General features: G+C 44.2%; 1 protein-coding gene and 1 non-coding gene across 2 annotated transcripts in view; both read left to right on the top strand.

Annotated features, from left to right (window-relative positions):
* NDUFB11 (NADH:ubiquinone oxidoreductase subunit B11) overlaps positions 1–22,072 on the top strand; it is a 54,220-nt gene that overhangs the window by 1,980 nt on the left and 30,168 nt on the right. The window lies entirely within an intron of this gene.
* Positions 2,768–2,886, top strand: LOC123024179. Its single transcript, XR_006414866.1, has one exon. It is a non-coding gene; the product is annotated as a 5S ribosomal RNA (ribosomal RNA).

Here is a 22,072-nt window from a genome sequence, read left to right as displayed (position 1 = left end):
ATATATTCCATCCACCCCACCCCATCCCGTTTGTGCAGAATGTAGCTACAGCATCCCTGAGAAATGGAATTTTTTCAATTTACACAAATTAAACAAATACTTTTGGTTAAAAAAATGCAAAAAGTATGCACAGAGCAGCTTGAATTAATACCCGCATCTGTCATTGTACCAGATTCACTATTTTTAACAATTTCCATGTTCAAATGAGCTCAAGTCCTACAAATTGGTATCCTGCAACAGCAGGGGGTTGGGCCTGATAGCCAAATCTACTATTCTATGATTCTAAGATATACCTGCCATCTCAAAACATTTTTGTCTATACTTATTGCAACACATATATAGTTAAACTGTTGGTGTTCTCTAAGGGGAAAGCAGCTATACTTGAACTTTGAAACAAGGATTTCAGTTTCACCTCTGATACTAGCACATTGAAGGCCTTGATCAAACATCTGGTTCTTGGCTTCTGTTCCCTATCTGTAACACAGGATTTCCATGACTTGCAGGGTTGTTCTTGTGGGGCACAACTATAGGTCAATGTCATGCATATTCCTTTGGAAACAAAGCTTGTTGAGTTAATCTGACATGCCCATAGGATTGTAGCGTTAAAGAGGGGTGACCAGTTTGCAGACCTCAAGATGTTTTCATCTGTAACTTTGTCAACCACAGATAGGATACCCATTGATGGGAATGATGGGCTTTCACTCTTGTCATGTTTTTGCCTACTCCTGCCTTAAAACTCTAGGGCTGTAATCCTATGCTCACTTTTCTGTAAGTAAGCCCTATTGAGGACAGTGGAGCTTATTTTCTGTGTAAGCATGCTTAGAATTACTTTGTAAAATACTTTTGGTACTAGAAGTGAAGGGTTAGCCCCTAAAGTCTTCCCTAAAAATAGACAGCTATTTTTAGCTGTCTGAGCTAAAAATTAAAAAAAAAAAACCCAAGTGATGATTGTTTCATTAGAAGAGAAACAGAGCACTCTCAAGAAACAGTGCCTTTTCATCAGATATCTTGTATTGCTTACATTTAAGGATTTTTGTTACATCACCGGTTGTCCAAACAGAGAATTTTTGTTATGGCAGGTTTGTTTTTTCAAAAAGTGATTTATCCGAATCCTAAACTACATTCCTACTTGTCACTGGGATGTAAGTTCTATTGCGTCTAGTGGGGCTGACTCCTAGGTAAGTGAGTGTAGAGATTAGTCTTAGCTCTCTTTAGGAAAGAAAAACCACCACCACAAACATAATCCTGGATGTGCTCCAGGTTCCTTGTTGCATACTTCTACCTCACCCTATTATAGATTTCTTCCTTCTCTGCCTTTTCCCCCTATGATAGAGGAAGGCAGATTTTGTGCAGATACACTGTCCCTCTGAGATCCACTAGCAAACAGCACCTGCAGGAACTTCCCACTTCTCTCTCTTACTGGAGAGAGAGATATAGTTAGTTTCTGATGTTCATTCCCTACCTGGAAGCTTTCTTTCCAATCCTTGGAGATGGGGGCTAGTAGAGATTGCAATCATGATGGCAGAATAATCCCTTTAGCTTCAGCATTGGGAATAAGGCTTTTTGTTTGGGTTGTTCATCATAGCGAGTACAGTGAGTATATATCTGATATAAAGCCTGATTTGTACAGGAGGAAAGACTGGGCAGCACTGAAAGGTTGAAAGGGACCCAAAGAAAAGTAACAAAGCTTCAAACTGTGCTCAGTCATAGAAATGAATTTTCATGAGTGTTACACCCAGTGCAATTTGGCTTGCTGTTAGAGGTGCTACCTTTTTTGTGTGTGTTGCTTTGCCAGGCATTCAGATCTCCTGTTTAACCCTTCATGCATTTATCATAGCAAGCATGAATAGAATGCTTGTATATCCAAACTGCTGTGTAAACCATGGTGTGCAATAAAATCCTATGCATTTAAATTTGGCAACTAAGAAATATTTTGGCCTGATCTACTTTTTTGTGGTTGTCTAAAGCTGGTCAGGTTGAAGAGAGCCAGTGTGGTGTAGTGGTTAGATTCTTGGAATGAGACTTGGGAGATCAGGTTTCTAGTCTCCACTTGATTATGAAACTCACTGTGTGACTCTCAACTTAATCTTTACCTCACAGGGGTGTTGTGAAAAGGATTGTGTGCCCTGCCTTGATTCTTTGGAAGAAAGGTAGATACCAATGAAATAAATAAATAAAAATATTGAACAAGTATAGATGGCTTTAAAAAGAAAGCAAATCTGTGTATCATGATGACAGGCCATCATAGCTAAATGCATCCTCCATGTGTTGAGGCAGAGCACTTCTGAATACCAGATATTTAGAGTGAACAAGAGGACAGAGCTGGCATTACTTGTTTGTTTATAGGCTTTCCAGAAGCAGTTGGCTGGCTACTGTTTGGAGCTGGATGGGAGACTAGATGGAGCCTTCATGTTATCAGCAGGGCTTTTCTTATAATCTGTTTCAAATTGGTCTTTTAAATGAGCTTTCTTTTTTTAGAGGTTCAGCAGAGGTCTTACTTTTCCTCATTTCCTTCTGAATAAAAGAAAGCAATGCCCAGCTGATAGAGAGTGGAGGAGGGGTGGTGACATTTGCAGATTGCTCTCTAGAAGCATCCATTAAAAAGCAAAGCCCAGTGTTAGGGAATAACTAATAAGTGGCACAGTGGACTGATCAGGGAGTACTGGGGCTGAAGGAGCTAACTGTGGTAGGCAAAGTTAGTATAGAGTTAAACTTAATGACATTAAGCCTACCCAAGTCCCATGCTTGGGATTGTTGTCTCTAACTTGTCTACAGCCATACTACCCTGAAAGCGCCCGATCTCGTCTGATCTCAGAAGTTAAGCAGGGTCAGGCCTGGTTAGTACTTGGATGGGAAACCGCCTGGGAATACCGGGTGCTGTAGGCTTTCAGTATGGATAAGTGCAAAGTCTTGCACTTGGGGCATAGGAATGAGTGTCATAAGTAAGGGGCAAGGGGACAAGTGGCTGGAGAGCATCCCTTGTGAAAGGAATCTCAGGGTGTTGGTTGACTTCAGGCTAAACATGAGTCAGCAGTGATACAGTGATACAGTGCTCAAGAGGATGAATGCCACCCTTGGTTGCATAGACAGAAGCATGGCTTCTAGACCAGGAGGTATTACTACCACTCTGTGCGACTCTGGTGCGCCCGCAACTGGAGTATTGTGTTCAGTTTTGGGCCCCTTGTTACAAGAAGGATATAGCCAGGTTAGAGTCAATGCGGCGTAGGACCACAAGATTGGTGGCTGGTTTGCAGGGGATGCCATATGAGGCGAGACTGAGGGAACTGGGTCTCTTCAGCCTGGAGAAGAGGAGACTCAGAGGGGATCTGTTGGCGACATACAGGTATGTGAGGGGATGTCACATGGAGGTGGGTAAAGACCTGTTCTCCCCTGCAGAGGAAGGCAGGATGTGCTGCAATGGAGCAAAGCTCAGGGAACCAAGGTTCCATTTAGATGCCAGGAAGCACTTCCTGACAGTAGGACCCCGAGGGTGTGGAATGGGCTTCCACGGGAGGTGGTTGAGGCCCCATCGGTGCAGGTGTTCAAGGATAGGCTAGGCATGCACATGGTGGGCATGTCATGAGCGGAGCCAGCTAGAGCCAGGGGTCAGACTAGATGGCACAGGAGGCGCCTTCTGACTCGCTCTGTTTCTATGTTTCTATTAAACTTTTTGTATTTGGGAAACCCCTAGGCTGGATTAGTACTGTGGTGTACTGGAAGGAAAGATTGATCCTCACATGGACAACACTCAAGTTTGCCACTAAAAATTGTTCCTTGAAAGAGATACTGGTTATAAATAGCAGGTTTAGGGTTTATGTTTTATTGTTCTGTTGGTATTGATATTTTAATTGATTTGTTTATGTAGTTTTATGCTTTGTTAATGATTTGATCATGTAAACTGTCCAGAGAGCCATGAGGCTATTGCGATAGTATACAAAAGTATTAAATAAGTAATGAAAACAGCACTGTGTGGGGTAGGGGAGACTCAAATTTCCTTGCCCTCTGTCCTTCCCCTGAAACAACAGACTCATGGCTGTCATGAGAATGGGGAGCCATGCAGATAATGCCAAAATATGATTAGTTCTACCTATGGTCAAGGAAAATTAAAAGGAGAGCAACTCATTCTGAGTTCAGGTCAACAGTAATTTAATCTGTTCCTTTCAAGAGCAGTGGATTGGGTATCTTTCCTTAAGAATATAATGTTAGTAGGAGTGACTGACCTGCAGACTGATTGTGAGCATCAAAAATGAAAAGTGGCTGTCTTCCTGGCTTACTCCTTAGGCTGGATTAATACTATATGAGCACTACCTTAGAAGCCACTGGAAGACTAAACAAGGGGCTGTATCTAATGACAGTGTGACTTAAGCCCCATTCATATCAATGAGTTGACTCTTCATAGAACTTACATTGGATACAACCTGGGATTTCTGATGACCTAACATCCTGCATTTGCTTCCTAATATGACAACTGCAACAGAAGCTCACCCTAGTAACAAGTCATAAGAAGTCTAAAATGAACTCAGGTCAAGCTTTTAGTATGACTTGTTACTGTGATCAGATTCTGTTGTAGTTGGTTCCTGTTTCAAGGCCAGGCTTTTATTTCTCTCTGTACAGGTTTTGAACAAAGAAGATTCAAGAACCCCTTTTCCTTTCCTCTGTGGGGCAAATCATGTTACCAGTAGACCAGAGGGAGTATCTGTGCCCTGCAGCATGTAGATGATCTCTCACTTCTCATTGTCCATGTAAGGGTTTCCAGGCTACGTTATAATGTGACTATTGCTAATGCTCAAGTTCCAGAGATCAGCCTGGATCACTTGGTTTCTCAGTATCACCTACTTGTTCTTGGAATAACTGCTCCTCTAATACTCCATCTGGCCACACGGTGATGCTGTGAATCCACATTGCATTGTAGCTGGGGTGTTTTCCCCTCTCCATCCATGTAGCATGCATTTATTGCTGGTCCTGTTTCCTCTCTAGCTGTCATGCCTCAGGGAAATGTTAAATATTAGGGCAAGAGAGCTAGTGCTGTTCACATTTACCGTGGACTTTATTGCAGTGTTCAGTTCAATGTAACTTCATTGTCTTGTTAAGTGAGGCCAAAGCTAAGAAGATATATAATGCCTGTTGTGTCTGGGGAAGGACAGTGTGTAACATTTGCTGCTTTAATTAAAAAAAATCCTGACCATGGAGTGTTGGGGATGGGGGTGGGTTTCTGGAGGTTGCACAGCTTGCCTGCATATTTTTTTTCCTTTTGATATAACTAGCATTATGTAGGCGTCTATAGTATCTTCTCTACCTTTTAGTTAAATGTGTTCCTCATTTTCTTCTGCTTGTCACTAGTAGATAAATGATCCAGAGAGCAGTGTTTTATGACTCTTTTTCTTATTTTTCTTAATTCTAGAAGGCCAATAGAGATGATTCTGCCCATTTAGGTAAAGGATTTTTAAACTCATTCTACTCTGTCCTCATATTAAAAGGCTCTGTTAGTATTTGCCCTCAATGCATCCCTGCACAAACCACTACACAAGCAAATGGGGAATGAGCAGTTCTGGTGCATTGTAAGGCTTTACCAAAAAAAAAAAAAAAAACTCTTTTGCTGTTGATAGGCAATGGTGGCAGGCATGGATGACAGAGTCCATTGCCTGTTTTTAGGAGTGAGCAGCTAAGATTCACAATGAGGGAAAAACCCTTCCAAAGTTTATACTAATGTTCTCACTAGAGGCAGGGGTTATGCAGATAGCTTTGGTTGGGTCTTGGCTTATATGCAAGGGGGCAACTCAGATGTCTGTTCAGAGGGGGCTGTGACATATTGGTCTACACTGGGGGCCACATAGAAATTCATTAGGCTGCCAGTTGTCTTTCCCTATCTCCCTATCTGAACAGAATCCATGTTTAGTCTTCATCAGTTTTTCTGGGATGCCTCCCCCCGCCCCCCACCACCTTTTTGTGTACTTTTGACTCTTCCACTGGTAGCTGTTGAATATTGCACTAGCTACGGATGAAGTACAAATCCAGTCATTTCAAGACTGGGCTTTCCATAAAATTATGTAGGGATCTATGCTTTGAACAGCAAATGTTGAGGTAGGAAAACCATTTTCCTGCCTCCACTTTTAATTTCTCTATGACTTTTAACAACAACAGCAATAAAACTATGACCTTGTGATGAAGTAGTATAAGTTGGGGGGTTCTTTTGACATATTGTCATTAATGTTTGAGGAAATCTGTGTGGTATTAAAGCAGTGAACTTGTAGTAATTTGTGTGAATAGAAGTGTTGTGGTCTTCTCTTCTGTGATGCCTTCCTAGTGGAATTAGCTCCCCTTTGAGATACATCAGGCCTCTGCAAATGTATGTTTCAGGTATTGATTATTTTGCCTCTCCTTCAGCCATGACATGTTTTGCACCAGCTTCCTGATAGTGTGTGTGACCTTTTTAGTTTTCCTTATGTAAACCACTTCAGGATTTGTTCCAAATGAGCAGTATATAAATACTGTAAATTAATAAAACAAATTATGGCACTGTGTCATCAGAACAGAATGGAAAGCCCAGAGCCATGCAGAAAGACCATGTTGCTGTTGAAACTGTTTTACTATTCCCTTCATAATGCTTAAACTGAGCCAAAGTTGGGATAAACAGATGTCCCTCCTATAGTTGTAAGATATGAAAGTCAGACATGTTTATATTGATTGATTTGCCCCCCCCCAAAAAAAACCAATCATAGGCCCAAATTCTCACTTTCAATTTATATAATAACTGAATGCTATCCTAGCTAGTAGAAGTGCTATTTCTGATAGTGCTGGGCTTTAGGGAGACTCTAGGAGAATATAACCTTAGAGTCCCTGCAGAAAAGATCTGTGTCCTCACTACTTGAATGGTGTACTCCAAACAGAAGAAAGGAGTTATCACAGTTTCTGAAGATTTCCAGGGAATATTACAGGTACAGATTCAAAGTATGGAAGGCAGAAGCTGTTCTGGGGTATATGCCAGCCTTCCTCCAACCTGGTGCCTTCTGGATGAGTTCAGCACTTCTGTAGGGCCCTGGGTTTGTGACTGTTCTTTTCTAATCCAGTCAAATCATGCCTGGAAACCATACTCAGTCACTGACTCTTAGCCCAGGCTATGTCACCAAATTGTTGTGAGATCAAAATGGAGCAAGAAATCATATATGCTGCCTTCGCCATCTTTGAAGCAAGTTGGAAGGTACGAAATGTAACTAATGACAAGGGAATCTTATGTCTGGGGTGGAATGATGGTGATATTTTGTGCTCCCTATGGACTGCTCTGTCTTACACTGACAGCATCCAAGGGCAGCCTTGGGAACATAGTTGAAAGATCAGAAGCATAGGGTTAGTTAAAGCAAGACAGAATTAGGATAAGTAGAATGATGCCGGAATTGCCTTACAGTTTCAGGAAAGGGGGAACAGTAAATTGCAGTGCAGAGAGACTTCATAATTGATCTCTAAATCCTTGACTTTCCCCAAGATCTTTAGCAGCAAGGATTTCAAGATTAATTAAACTGCAAACTGTTGTCACTGTGCCTGATGCCATACCTGTAAGTACAGCTCTCCTCTCTGTCTTGCTTCCTTTAAATCTGGGCACAGCATCAGCTGCATCTGACACCATTTCCTTTTTTAGAGCTAATTTCCTAATCCTTGCACAGTACTATGTAGCTTAGAGAAAACGTAGCATAGCAGTGCAGATACACAGTACAGGAAGTACAAGGGGAGCATTTGCTATAGCCAGGACAGGCAGCAGTTGCTTTGGATATCACTTTTGTTGGACTGGAGGGTGTCCACTTTTGAAGCATCATAGGAGCCTAGTGGCTGCTATGCTTGAAATAAGACAGTGGTTTTAGCCACAGACCTTTTTTAATGTTTTCTTCTCGACTCACCCCTCCTGGGTACTCTACGCAAAGACTCTGTCCCAGATGATGAGAATCCTAGCTTCCAGTGCTGTGGAGCAGCTGCGGCTTTGCAGTGGACAGGAATGGGTGAGTTCAATTCGGATGACCATCAGTTATACTACTTTGGGCAAGAATTCCCTCAGAAGAAATGGAGTAGCCTTCATAGTCAATAAAAGAGTAGGAAAAGCAGTACTGGGATACAATCTCCAAAATGACAGAATGATCTCAGTTCGAATCCAAGGCAAACCATTCAGCATCTCAATAGTCCAAGTCTGTGCCCCAACCACTGGTGCTGAAGAGGCTGAAGTTGACCGGTTCTATGAAGGCCTAGAACACCTTCTAGAATTAACACCAAAAAATGATGTCCTTATCATGGGGGATTGGAATGCTAAAGCAGGAAGCCAAAAGATAAGTGGAATAACAGGCAAGTTTGGCCTTGGAGTACAAAATGAAGCAGGGCACAGGCTGGCAGAATTTTGTCAAGAGAATACGATGATCATAGCAAACACTCTTTTCCCACAACCCAAGAGACAACTCTACACATATGGACATCACCAGATGGTCAACACAGAAATCACATTGACTATGTGCTCTGCAGCCAAAGATGGAGAAGCTCTATACAGTCAGTTAAAACAAGCCCAGGAGCTGACTGTGGCTCAGATCATGAGCTTCTTGTTGCAAAATTGAGGCTTAAATGGAAGAAAATAGGGAAAAGCACTAGGCCAGGCCACTCAGGTATGACCTAAATCATATCTCTGATGAATATACAGTAGAGGAGACAAATAGATTCAAGGAATTAGATCTGATAGACAGAGTGCCTGAAGAACTATGGACGGAGGTTCGCAACATTGTACAAGGGGTAGCAACTAAAACCATCCCAAAGAAGAAGAAATGCAAGAAAGCAAAATGGCTGTCTGAGAAAGCTTTACAAATAGCTGAGGAAAGAAGGGAAGCGAAAGGCAAGGGAGAAAGAGAAAGATACACCCAACTGAATGTAGAATTTCAGAGAATAACTAGAAGAGATAAGAATGCCTTCTTAAATGAACAGTGAAAGAAATAGAAGAAAACAATAGAATAGGGAGGACCAGAGATCTCTTCAAGAAAATTGGCGATACGAAGGGAATGTTTCGTGCAAAGATGGGCATGATAATGGACCAAAATGGCAGGGACCTAACAGAGGCAGAAGAGATTAAGTAGAGGTGGCAAGATTACACAGAAGAACTATACAAGAAAGAGCTTAACATCCCTGATAACCACGATGGGGTGGTCACTGACCTCGAGCCAGACATCCTGGAATGTGAAGTCAAATGGGCCTTAGGAAGTCTGAGCAACAGCAAAGCTAGTGGAGGTGACAGTATTCCAGCTGAGCTATTCAAAATCTTAAAAGACAATGCAATAAAAATACTACACTTCAGTATGCCAGCAAACTTGGAAAACAGTGGTCACAGAATTGGAAAAGGTCAGTTTACATTCCCATCTCAAAGAAGGGCAATGCCAAAGAATGTTCAAACTACCGCACCATTGCACTCATTTCACATGCTAGCAAAGTTATGCTCAACATCCTACAACCTAGGCTCCAGCAGTATGTGGACCGAGAACTACCAGAAGTACAGGCAGGATTTCGAAGAGGGAGAGGAACTAGAGATCAAATTGCCAACATATGCTGGATCATGGAGAAAGCTAGGGAGTTCCAGAGAAACATCTACTTATGCTTCATTGACTATGCTAAAGCCTTTGATTGTGTGGATCACAACAAATTGTGGCAGGTTCTTAAAGAGATGGGAGTACCTGACCATCTTATTTGTCTCTTGACGGGTCAAGAAGCAACAGTGAGAGCTGGACATGGAACCATTGATTGGTTCTAAATTGAGAAGGGAGTTTGGCAAGGCTGTTTGCTGTCACCCTGCCTATTTAACTTATATGCAGAGCACATCATGAGAAAGGTGGGGCTAGATGAATCACCAGTTGGAATTCAGATTGCTGGGAGCAATATCAACAACCTCAGACATGCAGATGATACCACTCTAAGGACAGAAAGTGCAGAGGAACTAAAGAGCCTCTTGATGCGGGTGAAGGAGGAGAGCACAAAAGTTGGCTTGAAATTCAACATTAAGAAAACTAAGATCATGGCGTCGGGTCCTATCACTTCCTGGTAAATGGATGGGGAAGAAATGGAGGTAGTGACAGATTTTATTTTCCTGGGTTCCAAGGTCACCGCAGATGGGGACTGCAGCCAAGAAATTAAAAGACGCTTGCTCCTGGGGAGGAAAGCTATGGCAAATCTAGACAGCATACTAAAAAGCAGAGACAGCACCCTGCCAACAAAAGTGCATATAGTCAACGCTATGGTTTTCCCTGTTGCAATGTATGGCTGTGAAATCTGGACCGTAAGGAAGTCTGAGTGCCGAAGAATTGAGGCCTTTGAATTGTGGTGCTGGAGAAGACTCCTGTGAGTCTCTTGGACTGCAAGGTGATCAAACCGGTCAGTCCTAGAGGAGCTCAACCCTGACTGCTCTTTAGAAGGCCAGATACTGAACATGAAACTCAAAAACTTTGGCCACCTAATGAGAAGGAAGGACTCCCTGGAGAAGAGCCTAATGCTGGGTACAATAGATGACAAAAGAAGAAAGGGACGGCAGAGGATGAGGTGGCTAGATGGAGTCACTGAAGCAGTCAACATGAGCTTAAGTGGACTCCGGGGGATGGTGGAGGACAGGAAGGCCTGGAGGAATGTTGACCATGGGGTTGCGATGAGTCGGACATGACTTAGCGACTAACAACAACAAGAAGCTTTCCTAAGACTTCCTGTTAAAAGGAAAACGCTGGAATAAGGTTGGTCCAAGAAATGCTTTTTGTACTTAGATGGAAAGTACAAATAACTTTGCTCACTAACTGCCCTAGTGAGCCCCTTGCTCTTCCACAGCTCTTACCCATTTTGGTGGTTCTTGTACAGGAGAAAATAGAAACAGAGTGAGTCAGAAGGGGCCTCCTGGGCCATCTAGTCTGACCCCCGGCTCCAGCTGGCTCCACTCATGACATGCCTACCATATGCATGTCTAGCCTATCCTAGAACACCCTCAGCGATGGGGCCTCAACCACCTCCCGTGGAAGCCCATTCCATACCCTCGGGGGCCTAACTGTCAGGAAGTGCTTCCTGGCATCTAAATGGAACCTTGGTTCCCTGAGCTTTGCTCCTGAGCACGTCCTGCTTTCCTCTGCAGGGGAGAACAGGTCTCTGCCCATCTCCATGTGACATCCCCTCACATACCTTTATGTTGCCAACAGATCCCCTCTGAGTCTCCTCTTCTCCAGGCTGAAGAGACCCAGTTCCCTCAGTCTCGCCTCATACGGCATCCCCTGCAAACTGGCCACCAACCTTGTGGTCCTATGCTGCACTGACTCTAACCTGGCTATATCATTTCTGTAATGAGGGACCCAAAACTGAACACAATATTCCAGTTGCGGGCGTACCAGAGTCGTATAGAGTGGTAGTAATACCTCTCTCGATCTAGAAGCCACACTTGTAGCTATGCAACCAAGGGTGGCATTCGCCCTCTTGACCACCACATCACACTGCTGACTCATGTTTAGCCTGCAGTCAACCAGCACCCCAAGGTCCCTTTATCAATGGCTGCTCTCCAGCCACTTGTCCCCTAACCTGTACTTATGACACCTATTCCTATGCCCCAAGTGCAAGATCTTGCACTTATCCACATTGAATGCCATCCTGTTGTCTCCTGCCCACTTCCATAGTCTGTCCAGATCCTTTTGGATCTGGAGTACCTTCTCCTCAGTTTTGGCCACTGCTCCAGTTTTAGTATCATCTGCGAATTTGATCAGCAGACTGTTCACCCCTTCTTCCATGTCATTTATGAAAAGATTAAACAGGATTGGCCCCAGGACAGAGCCCTGGGGTGGACCCCGCTCGTCACTGGCTGCCATTCCGATATTCCCCACTAATGATTACCCTCTGCTTTCAGTCAGTCAACCATGCCCTAATCCATCTGACAGTGCTTTGGTGTATCTCAAAACTCCTCAGTTTGTCCACCAGGATATCATGGGGCACTTTGTCAAAGGCGTTGCTGAAATCCAGGTAAACCACATCCACTGCATCCCCTCCATCTAGCCATCTCAAAACCTTGTCGTGGAATTCCACAAGGTTTGTCTGGCAGGACCTGTTTTTGCAGAAGCTGTGTTGTGTGGCTGTCAGCCTCCCTTCCCTATCTAGCATCACTAGATCTCTCTCTATTATGAGCCTTTCCATTGTTTCTCCTACAGTAGGTGTAAGGCTAGCTGGTCTGTAATTCCTCATGTCCCTTCTCACTACCCTTTTTGAAAATTGGGACCACTGATGCTACCCTCCAGTCCTCTAGAACTTCACCTGTTCTCCACGAGGCCTCAAAAATGGAGGCCAGCGGGCGTGAGAGAACCCCTGCCAACTCTCTAAGTACTCTTGGGTGTAACCCATCAGGGTCTGGCACCTTTGTAATGCCCAATGCCCTGAGGAGCCCCTCGACTTCAAGGGGGGTGACTCTAATCTGTGCCCCTAAGTTCCCAGCCTCATCTAATCTCCTATGCGGATATCCCCCATCCTGCTTTGGGGAGAACACAGAGGCAAAATAGTCATTTAGCATCTGTGCCTGTTCCCTCATATCAGTCACTGGATCTTCTTCCTCCTTATTTAGTGGTCCCACCACTTGTCTCCCCTTCCTCTTCCTATTTACATGCTGAAAGAAGCCCTTTTCATTGCTCTTGATATTCTTGGCAAGTCTCAGCTCGTAATCAGCCTTGGCCTTGCGAAGAATCCTTCTGCAATGTTCCTCCTCCTTCTGGTATACCCTTCTGTCTATTTGCCCCAGTACCCATTTCCTACCAAGGTTCCTCTTTTGTCTAATCCCTCTAATCCCATCTCCTTTCGCATCCATGGCAACGCTCTCCTCCACCTCCCCACCTTACTGACTAGAGGTATCGTCAAGGCTTGTGCCTCCAAAACCTCCCTTTTGAGTACCATCCACCCCTCCTTAACTCGCTTACCTTCCAGTAACCTATCCCAGGAGACTTTCCCCAGTCTTGCCTTCAGTTGAACCTCTTGAAGTCGCAGCTTCTAGTGCTCGACCTGCTGCACATCCCCAGACTCCTGATCTCAAAGAAAAGGATGGAGTGATCACTCGCATCCAGAGCTCTTCTAATCTGTACTTCTTCTATCAGCTCCTCTCTATTGGTCAAGGCAAGGCAAGGATGTTCCCCCCCCCCCCCCTTTCCCTCCCGGACCCCCTGTATGAAAAACCCTCCTTCTATAGCTCCTAGGAAGCGACATGACCTGGCAGTCACCGCTGAGTGAGTCTCCCAAGCAATATCCAGGAGATTGAAATCTCCCATAATTACTGTGTGTCTCCCCCGAGATATCCTTAGAATCTGGTCTGTCAGGACATCATCCAGGGTCTCAAGTTGACCTGGAGGGCAATAACATACCCCCACTGTCAGGTCACTTTCCCTGTCAAAACCCCTAAGTTTCACCCCGACTGCCTCTTCTGAATCCCCATCTGTGCTGCATCCTATCTCACTGCATCCTATCCCTTCCCTGATGTATAAAGCCACGCCCCCACCTCTCTTTCCCTTCCTGTCCTTTCTAAAAAGGTGATACCCCTCTATGTTCACATTCCGGTCTTGCCTTTCATCCCACCAAGTTTCTGTGATTCCCACCAGGTCATACCCTCCTATTCCCAGGAGAGTTTCAAGCTCTTTCTGCTTATTACCCATGCTCCTAGCATTAGTGTGCATGCACCTCAACTCCTTCCCACCGCTTCCTTTCCTTGGAGTCCGCAGCCTCCTCCATCCTCCCTGATACCTGGCCCCTCTCTGTAGGAGACCTGTCAGTCCCTGCAATACCTCTAAAACCCTGCTCCCACAGCCCTGATCCTCTCCCCACACTTGTCCAGTGCAAACATGTTTCTGGGAGGTCTGAACCCCCCCCCCCGACTCAGTTTAAAATCTTCCAAATGATGCTCGCTAGAGCAGGAACTTTTTCCTATCCTCGTGAGGTGCAACCCATCCCTTGCCAGAAGTCCATTGGCAAGAAACCAGGTGCTGTGGTCGAGGAACCCGAAGCGTTCCTTCTGGCACCACACCCTAAGCCAGTCGTTCACCTCGGCGACCCTCCTGTCCCTGCCTGGCCCAAATCCCCAGACTGGTAAGATTGATGAGAAGGCCACTTGGGCCTTTAGCTCCCTGAGTTTCTTCGCCAAGGCCTCAAAGTCCCTGGTGACCCCGGCCACACCCTGCCTGGCCACATCGTTTGTGCCCACATGGATCACCAGAAGTGGCTGTTGACCCCTGGAGCGAACAAGATGCTCCACTCTGTCTTTCACATGCCGGATGCGTGTGCCCGGCAGGCAGCAAACCTCCCTTGTCTCAAGGTTCCTCGGTGCCCCTCAGCAGGGAGTCCCCAACAACAATCACCTGCCGCCCTGTCTTCCCAGTGGTGGTGGGCGGCCGTGCCTTGGCCCTCACCTCTCCTGCATCACCCCCTTGCCACTTGTGGTCCCAGGCTGAGGTTCCTGCTGGTTCCCCAAGGCCTCATCAGCCCCAGCCTCCCCATGCGGAGAGAACCTGTTTCCTAGCTCCAGATTGGTGCCAGGAGAAGGAAAAGGCCATGCTGGCCTCCTCCTGTGGGTGACATACCTCCATGTCTCCGCAGCTGCTGCTCCCGTGGCCTCTCCCTCAACCCTCTGTCCAGAGGGGGGCTGCTCCGGGGGGGGGGCTGGAGAGCTCCCTCAGCCCTCAGGCACCTCAACTCCTCGTCTAGCAGGACCACCAACTTGCACCTAGGGCAAGTGTATCCCTGCCTCTCCTCGGGGAGAAATGGGAACATGTTGCAGCTGTTGCAGTGGACAGCAACACCCGTGACTCCCACCAAGGCCATCTCCTGGTCTGCCATTGGGAACCATTCCGAGACCCTGCATTGGTCCCCCACCTTGTCTGCCCTGCAGTACCGCTCATTCACCCAGTTCTCCCAGACAAAAACCCACACACACACAAGGATAAAATTAAATTGGAGGAAAAGCAAAGCAAAGCACAGCACCAATAAAACCAAAAAACAAAGCAATAAAACAAGCATAACTCTCGGGGCCCCCAGGAAGGGATGCAGACAAGGGACAACTCCTTATCAGCCCCTCAGGCCAGTGGCTCCCCCTGTCTGCCTCCTCCTGGCCCCTCTAGCCTCTCTGTGTGAGCCAAAGGGTTGGATCTGTCTCTACTTGATCAAGTGGCAGATTTGCCTATGAGTTGGGTTCCACTAGTGACCCATACTGATGCACCCATGTAACCCACTGCCAAATCAATTGAGAAATAAGTGAAGAATGCACTCTACAGTTTGATAGCAACTACTTTTTTTTTCTCCTCCTGTAATCAAATGATTGCCCAAAATGCGGTTGTAGTAAAGGAAGCAGTGGCAGGACACTGCTGTGCAGCTTAGACCCTGGAGGCAAGACAGGAGATTCACAATGCATCTGCCCCTCCAGATTGTTTGCTTATCAATAGCCAGTCCTGACTAAGTCAGGAGTATTTAGTGTGGTCTTTGGCTATGCAGGCTGGTGAAGATGGGAATTGTAATCCAAGGCATTTGGGCAGAACCAGTTTGAAGAAGGTTGGCTTACAGGTTGGAATCACCCAAGTGTGTTGTTTACTGTCTGTTTATGCCTGATGTCTACTCCTCCCTTTCAAGAGCTAACTTCCAATCTGAGAAAAGTCTCAAGGGCCAAAGAAGTGATTATTTGTTTTTAAACCTCCTCAGATGTGAGAAGGCAAGGCATCTGCATATCTACTCTGCTTACATATCTAAGTAAACAGGACTGATTCAGTAACACTTTTGAATGTAATCCTTTTCTAAGTCTCTGTATCTCTGCTTAGAAAGAAGTATAAGCACCAGGCAGGGGCAAATCACTTAACAGCTGATCAGAGATAAGAAATTTTGCTTTCTGTGAAAGGAAGTGGGGCTTCAAGAAGTTGGCAGGCCAAATAGGAAACTTGTAGGCTAGAGATTCCCCATCCATTTTATAAGGAAATCCATGCATTTAATTTCTAGTCTAGCTCCTACTGATGACTAGCTTACTATTCACAGGGAATGTAGTTTAGGGTTTTTTAAAAAGACATGGAGGAATGTAATCTAGCAGCAAAGTTCTTTGAATCCACACTTTCAGATCTCACCTCTCTGCAATGAATTTGCCAGATTGTATTAGGCAAACCCAGTACCTTAGCCTTTGTCCCTCACAATATACTATTTTATGAGCCTGTTGTAAAGATAAGTGCAAAGTTACAACTTTGAAACACTCTAAGCTCTCAATATGATGATTCTTCCACGCGTTCTACGTAATATTGGGATCATTCGGTGCTTGTACTGTATGATTTTTGCTGAAGATATAGATAGCCTCTTCATATTTTATGGCTGTGGGTCATCTTAGTCCAATGGTAGAGAGCATACTGGCCTTTGTTACTGCTTTGGATCATATCCTGCTATCTCTTCTCTTGGTATGAGTAAGCAACATACGATCTCACAGTGTACACACACATGTTTATTTCTCTTTGATCAAAATAGAGACATACACACACTTTTTTAGAGTGACTGTTGATGTGGTTTATAGCAAGAAATACTGTAAATGGCTTTTGCACAATCTGTGCATCAGTGCACAATTTGTTCTAATTGTGCTCCCAGTTTCGTTGGGTGAAAGATGGTACCTTGTTAAATGTTGCCTCTGGATGGCCTGCATGTTTGAACAAATGCATTCCCAACCCATATTCTAGTCATCATGTTGTTTCTTTCTTCTGTTACTAATTTAGATTTTAAAGAAAATATTGGCAGTAGTGGTACGTGTATTCACTGTTACTCTTTAGATGCCTCAACATTCTAATCATTTCTTCTAATCTGTTTGAAGAAGCAGAGTTTCTGATTTTGCAAAGTGTTTTCCAATCATTGTATGTCTTTTCCTTCTTGTTTCTACACATCAAACCTTGTGGGACATCTATGTATGCCCAAACTGAATCTGCCTGTATTGAGCATTATTTGCAATCCTGAAAGGAGGAAGGGTGGTTGGATAAAATAGGAAGATATGAACTGGATGACAGTGGTACAGACATACAGTGAAGGTCAAACCAAAATAATGTAATAATGTTTAAAAGAGGAGAGTGAGTCTGAGCATAGGATCCCCAGTTTCCTTAATAAATTAGGGAATTGCTTGCATACTTGTATATAGTAAATGTCTGCTGTAGAATTGTGTATTTTACTGCTAGGCAATTGTGTGTACAGATTGGTAGCAGACTAATACAACTGAGATTATATCCTTTTCCTAGAGTACCATATATCTTTTTCTTTCCCCATCCCAAAGTTCTTGATCTAATTCTGGGAGTTTCCTTTTCTGTATATTCTCTGGGTTTAGAATGTATATGTACATTTAACTAAGATAAAGGAAGTTGCCTTCTACGGAGTCAGGCCTTTGGTCCATGAAATCCAGTATTTGGATTGTTCCTCACGTGGAACCTTATGCATGCAAAACATATGCTCTGTTAGTGCGCTGTAGCCCCTCACTGTACTTGGAACGTTAAACTTTGCATAATAAAAGAATCACTATGTATGGGTGTGAAAGCTGAACAGTGAGGAAAGCTGACAGGAAGAAAATGGATGCATTCGTAACTTGGTGCTGAAGGAGAGCTTTGCAAATACTCTGCACTGACAGAAAAGCAAACAAGTAAGCTCTAAATCAACTCAAGCCAGAATTTTCCCTGTAAGCAAAAATGCTGAAATGAAGGCTGTCATACTTTGGGCACATCATGAGAAGGTAAGACACACTGGAAAAAGCAGTCATGATAGAGAAAACTGAAGGCAGACTAAGTAGAAGACCAAATAAGAAATGTCTAACTTCCATAAAGGAAGCCACAGCCTTGCATTTACAAGAGCTGAGTAGGGCTGTCAAGGGTAGCACATTTTGGAGGTGGTTCATTTGTAGAGTCACTGAAGGTCAAAGACAACTTTGATGGCACATAGCAACAACAAATGGGAGATGCAATGGTAAGAAAATTGGGAGAGATACCATAGGCACTCCTCTGCTAGACCAGCTTTGGACAATTAACCCATGCCTTGGCAGCCACACCCAATCACCAAGGCTACTAACCCAAATGTGAACAGTGTAAGGGCAGTAGGCACAGATAATGTTTAGCTCTCTAGGACTTTGCAGTAGAGGAAGTGGGTCTGGTTAGTGACATCAGGAAGGTTCAATGCAGACAAAGTTGACCTAATCATGGTATGAACTGGTATACCCACCCCTTCATCCCTTACTTGAGCATTTTTCCTTCCTGTTTTGGCGGTACCTACAATTATACCTGCTCCTAGTCTGCACTTAACCCCAATTGCCACCTTGAAAGTAATTGTGAGCTTAAAAGTGCATTCCTTTTCACCTAATTGTGATGAGACTTGGGCAGTGTTGTATCTGCACTGAACCAAGCCCTGACAGTTAATTTATATCTGAGTAGCAGAGTGCCTACCACCTTCTTAAACAATAACCTTTATATTAGCAGTACTGGGATCACAATCTGTTTCCGTTCCCAATAAGTGAATGGTAAGAAGCCCCTGCTGTAGAGAAATGAGATTTTCCCCCAGCCTAGCAGTGTGATTGCCATAAATCTCCTGCCAGGTTTACTTTAGCCTTTCTTTCTGTATATTCCCAAATTGACACTAACCAGGAGCCAGAACAAACTCTTTGCCTTCATGCAGGATGGAAATGTGATGAGACGCCTGAGCATCTTGGGAGCAATTTTGAACCTGGCTCCATAATTAGCGCTCAGTACTGGGTGGGCTGGGAGAAGAGGGGAGGGCTGCCTGGTCTTTAGGCAGGAGTTGGTTTCATAGCTCCAGGCGATGTTTTACATTGACTGTGTGTGTCAGCATTGATGCTGCATGGAGAAGGCAGCAACTGTGGAGCCCTGGGGGTAGCCATTTATTAGGCCCTGGGGAAATTAAATGTAGTGACTGCTGTATTTCTGATGTCTTGGGAAGAGGAGAATAAATTTCTGCTTGAGAAATTTTTTCCACCAAGGAGGAAAGTGTTCAAAATGTACTGAAAGTGTGGCCTCCTTTTCCACTAAGGGATCAGTTTTCAGAATGGAGAGGTACAGACTACCGGTCAGTATCTTTGAAGGCTGATATCTCTAAATGGTGCCTAATTGAATCTGGGAACTTTATTTCATTTTCCACCTCATTTTTTGTTTCTGTAGCTCTGTGGCACAGGAGAATGCATTTAGCTATCTCTCTCAGCTGTGGCTTTCCATGAGAGGCTCCTGGTCAAATTTGATAAGGGGCTAGCTTTGAGGTTGAGAGAGGCGTGCAATTACAGAGCTAGGGTCCAGTTTTCCTGAACACTGTCTTAAAACTGGAAACCAGAAACCAGGCTGTAGGAGTAGCCCCACATATTGAACAATGTCTCTTCAATCCACTATCTGCTACCACAACCAAAAGGCATTTTGTTATGCCCCATTCCCTAAGGTGCAGAAGCCATGTATGGTGAACAGTTTGCAAAGGAAGGTAGGCGTAAGAGAAAAGAAGTTAACATGGAGTCAGGGAGAAAGTTCAGAAGATGGCAGCGAAGTTCCTGTCAGAGTTGGATTTCCAAAATCAAGGCCCCTCCCTGACAGTGCTCCACTCTCAGCTTGGTCATTCCATGATCTTCCAGGAGCAATCTCAAGGTCCTTGGTGGACCAGCAAGGTCAGCAGCACATTTTTGTTATATGACAACCTATTAAGTCTAGCAGGAACTCCTTGATTCTACTAACCAAAGTCCAAAGAGTGAGGGTCAATGGAAAACATTCTTGGTTGTTGTCTTTGGTTGTGGAGTTCCCCCCACCCAAGTCCAACCTGCGTGTATTCTGGAAAACCCTTAAGACCTCTGTTTAGACTGCCTTTTAGCAGCCCTTTTTTGACAGTTCTCAGGCTACTTTCCCAGCCAAGTAAAAGACTGTCAAACTTCCAAAAATAAAGACATAATAGTACTGTCAAACAGCAAAGTAAAAATAGCATAGCATTCCAATGCAAATAACATTAAGTAATAAAATCAACAGCATAAGAGCAAGTGGCAACATCAAATCATATGAATAAGGAAGGCGACAGCTAGTCAATACTGAAGACATATTGAAAGAGAACACCTTTGAGTGGCTCCTGAAATGCTAGTGCTGAGTGGGGGACAGTCTTCTGTTAGAGCGAGATGCATACTCTGGGTGTGGCAACTGAGAATGTTTTTTTTTTTTCCTGAGAATCCAACTCTATGTAAAAACCATTTGACAGTTTTGAATTGGCTCAAAGAAATTTGAAGTCAGTGAATATCAAATAATGTTGAAGTGCTGTGCTCTGAAAAACAACCCCACCCACCTACACACATATAATGGGCCTTTGGCAGCCCTTTGGCCACAACATTCTGTACCCAGTACAGTTTTCGAAGATTTACCAAGGCAAGAAAAGACACCGTGTCTTGGCTGTAGTTTAACCTGGATTTAATTATAGCATCTGGGGCAGTGGTCAGATAGAGAGATTAAACAGATATAGGATAGCATTTTAATCTCTCTTTTATATGCAGCCTCTGTCAGCTTGTTCTCTTCAGTGTTATCTTTCCCAAGCCTCCCAGTATGGGGTGGTTTAGAAATCTACACAGTCTTGGTATATCTGGAAAATCTTACTCCCTTGACCTTTCTTCTGACAGAATTCACATAACACAGTGGCTTTCTGTGTTTTCTGTGAACCTAGTGCCCCCATGGCTTAGGGTGTTGTCCAGACCTAGCAAGATGACTAGAGTTGTGCTTGCCATGCCATCAGAACTTGGATGTAGCCACAAGTCCAGGTGAAGTCCTGAAGTCTGTTGGGTTGCTTGGCAAGAACAACAGAATCTTGCCACTTGTGCTAAATGGTTCCAGTGACACCTGCCCAAAATGCCTAAGTGGCACTTTGGACAGCTGTCACTGGCTTCCCTACCAGCATGTGCAAACTCCTCACTTGGAGCTTGATGAGGTGGTTCCAGTGTCAGCATGGGGCTTGTTGCTTGTTACTGCTGCTGTGGAGGCCCAGCAGAAAATGCTCCTGTTACTTGCCACAGCAGCTGCTTAGTGGCTACCTCAGTGAGCAGTGGGGATGGGTGTGAGGAGAGCTACATTCAGCTGAGTCTTCCCTGGAGAAAGCCTAGCAGATTGTGGTTTGAATCCCAGCAGAGAGGAGCTGCTCATGAGCAATGCCTCTCTGCTGAGACTGTCTCATCTGCTGTTTCTGACCTGTGGTGGTGAAGATGCTCCCCCAGCTGCTGTGGCTGAACGGTCATGGCAGGTGGCCCCATCACTCCAACCCAGTTATGAGTAAGGTGAAGCAATGGGTGCTCCCCCATTCCTCCTTGACATTTCTCACAAGCAGATGCAGGGAAATGGGGAAGAACCCTAATGTTCCTAGGGTGTCTTCTATGATATCTTCGGGAGAAATGAGTGGGGAGCAGCTCCAGGGGAAACAACCACACTCTATACTCGTAGCTTTTTGCACAGTGTAGCTTGAATAGTCCTTGCAATCTGCACTGATGCCCAAAGTCCTTGGCCAAACTATCTCGCCTACCTGTGTAAGATCTCATTATGCTCTGTTTTTCTGTAAATTGGCACCTTTTATTGTGTTGCATTCTGTTCAGAAGGTTGTCCAAATTTCAGGTCTTGAAAATAGTTGATAATGCCTCATTTGCATAAAAGCATTTGTTTAGTCCTTATTTATTGAGATTCATTAGGGCCTTATAGAACAGATTCTCTAGGTGAGAATGTTCTCAGAGAAGATCAGTTATTCAGCAAAGTGAAATAAATAAATGTGCAAAGGGTAAAATCAAATAAATTATGATTTAATAAAAATTCAACATACAAATTATTATTATTATTATTATTATTATTATTATTATTATTATTAGAATATTTCTATGCCACCCCTTGCCAAAGCCTCGGGGCGGCTTACAACACAATAAAATACAATACAAAAATAACAATATGAAATTAAAATTAATTATATATATATATATATATATATACACACACACACACACACACACACACACACACGATATAAAAGACGTTATAAAAGAAAAGTTAGAAAAGAAAAGAAGTCGCCCTGGCCAGAT

This window comes from Varanus komodoensis, unplaced genomic scaffold (assembly GCF_004798865.1).
Source record: "Varanus komodoensis strain SLA01 unplaced genomic scaffold, ASM479886v1 scaffold22, whole genome shotgun sequence".
Taxonomy (NCBI): domain Eukaryota; kingdom Metazoa; phylum Chordata; class Lepidosauria; order Squamata; family Varanidae; genus Varanus; species Varanus komodoensis.
The sequence above is the reverse complement of the archived record's forward strand: the minus strand, read 5'-3'. Positions and strand labels throughout refer to the sequence as shown.